Raw genomic sequence first — 3,315 nt, forward strand, 5'->3', positions numbered from 1 at the left:
ATATTAAGTATTTTATTATGCTTGTGCTGTCTTTGAAATCCGGCATATATTGTTATTTTACACTTATGTCATATCACAGTTCACACAAGCCACATTTCAAATGCTTAATAGCCAAGTTGTGGTTAGTGGCTCCCATATTGGAAAACGAAGGTCATTACATACATTTATCAACAAAATAAAATAATTCCTTCCAGAATAGTTTGCTCAAACACAATCAGTCATAGAAGCATTTGCCAGAAATTCAAGAGTGGCAGCTGCTTCCACTGCACTCTTGTGAATGTAAACTATAATAAATCAGTTTTCCCAACAATGACTATATATTGCTCTGGAGCAATTCTGCTTAAGATAGTCTAGAACAGTGGTCTTCAAACTAGGCTACTCGTACATGAATTCTTTTCAAGAAATATGCAACAGGGAGAGTTTTCAGGTAACTCACTCTATGGTTCTCAATTTGCATATGTATTCTTGTCTAAAATTGATCTGACTATGAAAACTTTTGTTCCACTTCTTAAAACTAAGAATTATTATTCAGCTATTCTCAAAACTAATCACTTAAATCTGCAATTAATTAAAAAGAAAAGCACTTCCTAACTAATAGCAGTACACACTGTTGATTACAATTCTATTAAATATGACTGGAATGATTTCCTGTGCTGCCAAGTGTTTACACGATAAAACTTATGCATAGATATTATTGTGATTTTTTTCAGATACGGTACACCATTCATTAAACTAGTTAAAATCTGTGTTCTCATATTGTATCTTGAAATATTTTTTTTCCGATTAAAGTCACCCTTATTTTATTGTATAAATAATCAAAATTTCTATCTCCTATTATTAAAAATAAAATATGATTTTTTTAGCTATATGTATTATTCTCTTTCATAGATATGGTTGAAGAGTTTGATTCTGTGGTCTAATTACATTCATAGATTTTTAAATTTTCATATAAGGGTTGGCAAAAGTAGGTTTACAGCTGTGAGTACATTGAAACACAGATTTTATTATTATTTGCTAATTATTATTATTTGCTAATTATTTTATTATTTATTTGTATTACAACTGTTAACCTACTTTTGCCCAACCCTGTACATGATTCTTAATTATTTCCAGAACCAAGCAATAAAGTTCTAACAACATATGTGTATTTGTTTACCAAAGAAAAACCATGCCTGTCATTGGATTCTTTGTTTCATACATGAATTATAATGCTGGCAACATATTACATGAGAAACAAAATTGTTATTTAATTTCTGAATTTATTTTGAAGTGGATACAAATATTAAAATTTTAATCTAAGTTTGTTAGTAATTGATTTCTCCATGGTTTTACCAATGCTCCTCAGAAAGCATAGTAATTCATTTTTTTTATATTGAAAATGAAGTCAGACACTTTTTCTGAAGGTAAAGATGACTTGGCTGATTATCTTGATATGAACATTGCCTTTGCCAATTAAGTTTCATTATAAATATTTTCTATGAAATTGATGATCCAAATCTGTGGCCACGGAGCTTTATATTTAAAGGATATAATGAATTAAAGTCATTTTACCAAAATTATTATATTGGCTAAGACATTAAATATTTTTATTTTCTCAACCTTTGTAAGTATATTGGGTTAAAATAATGCCTCAAAATGAAAGTATGACACATAATAGTTATTTTCAAAATCTTGGTAAGGTCATTTTGGTAGAATTCCCAGAAACTCAGAAATCAATGACTAATCAACAAATCCTTTTGTAAATTGGGGCTTTTTTGCTTTCATGCTATTCAAGAGAGCTCTAAGCAAAATGTCTGTAAAAACTATAATTTTTAATTAAATAATTTAAATAATTTAAAATAATTTTTGATGACAGGTCACTGTGTGATTTCTGACCCGTGATTTGGACACTCATTCCGTTCCCTCTTTATTTATGGGAACAAAGTTTTCTGAATTCTTATAACTATAAAAGTGAAAAATAAGAAAAAAATTATACTGCCTTCTGTCTCATTAGATTAGAAGAAAAGTAAAAGTCATCCTCTGAGTCATGAACTAATTTGAGGAAAAATAAACAATCATGCACTTAAGGAATGCATTTCCAATCAAATTCTAGTTTTTATTTTAAATAATTACCAAAATATATAGTATTTTATACTGGCCTAATAAACTGTATACTACTTGTGATTCAATTATAAAAATACTCAGAGGCTTAGAGTTATAGGAAATTTTGTTTCAAACTATATATACTTCTTGCAGTGATTTATGATATGGTGAAAATAAAAGGCTTTTAAGCATAAAATTATATTACATTAGGATAAATTATGTATGAGAAGTTGAATGGAATGGCAATTTCAAGGAGAATGCAATCATGTAAAATTTCTGACTATTTATAGGTTTTTCTTTATTTTTTACTTTTAAACTAACAATGATGAGTATCAAGTTACTATGGTATTTTTAGTTCATTGGATCATACAAATGTGATTAAATCATGTTATTTAAAAGCACAAGTATTTATAATATGCTGGAAATAACAGCCACAAATTAAATTTATGATAATAAATTTCAGATGCTAACTTAGAGATGTATGATGGGATAGCTAGCTTCTCAAAATTATTTCAGGTGGCCTATAATTAGAAAGTATGAAGACCACTGCTATAGACCACAGTTTTAATAAATTCTAGAGAAAAACTTACCAGGGATGAGGGGGACATGACATTTAGAAAGAAAGGTTTATTTTTATGTTATAACTACTTTTAGCTTCTGGATATAGCAGAAATCACTATAACTTGAACTAGCTTATTTGGCAGGGAGGTTATGCAACTTTTCAATAAGTAAAATTTTAGGAATGTTTCAGAGCAATCCACAAATACTGTACTTACTCAATATGGTCACTAGGTGGCAAATATGCCCTGGGAGGGAAGCCCTCTTTCCTGTCTTCCACTGGCTCGCTCAAATCTTCCATCTCCTCCTGCAAAAAGGAAAAGGATCCAAACAACAGTGACAATCACTACAAACAAACACCAACAGCAGGAAGTATTTATTTTAGGTCTTTCCATTTGACAGGGACAGTAATAAGCTCTTGTGATCTCTGAAAATTTCAGAAATGGCCTTGTCTATAAAGTTAATATATTCTTTATTGATATCATTTATGAATAGTATTAATATATCTCTGTGATATAAACATGCACTTGGACCACAAAACCCAAACCCTATCCAGCTAAGAACTTCAGCTCTAGCAAAACCGAAAAAGCAACAGCAGCAGTAGCATCTATGACATTCCAAACATGAGGCTAATAAGCCCTTCATTTCCCTGAATCTTCAAATAGTTCTAAAAGG

At 29.9% G+C, this 3,315-nt stretch overlaps 1 long non-coding RNA gene across 5 annotated transcripts in view; it reads right to left on the minus strand.

Moving 5' to 3' along the window:
• Window positions 1-3,315, minus strand: part of LOC102752855 — a 54,824-nt gene that overhangs the window by 32,583 nt on the left and 18,926 nt on the right. For all 5 annotated transcript variants that reach the window (XR_001514277.1, XR_001514275.1, XR_001514276.1 and 2 more), the window contains one exon: window positions 2,859-2,947. This is a non-coding gene — a long non-coding RNA (uncharacterized LOC102752855). The remainder of the gene's footprint in view (window positions 1-2,858; window positions 2,948-3,315) is intronic.

Source organism: Myotis davidii, unplaced genomic scaffold (genome assembly GCF_000327345.1).
Source record: "Myotis davidii unplaced genomic scaffold, ASM32734v1 scaffold460, whole genome shotgun sequence".
In the NCBI taxonomy this organism is placed as follows: domain Eukaryota; kingdom Metazoa; phylum Chordata; class Mammalia; order Chiroptera; family Vespertilionidae; genus Myotis; species Myotis davidii.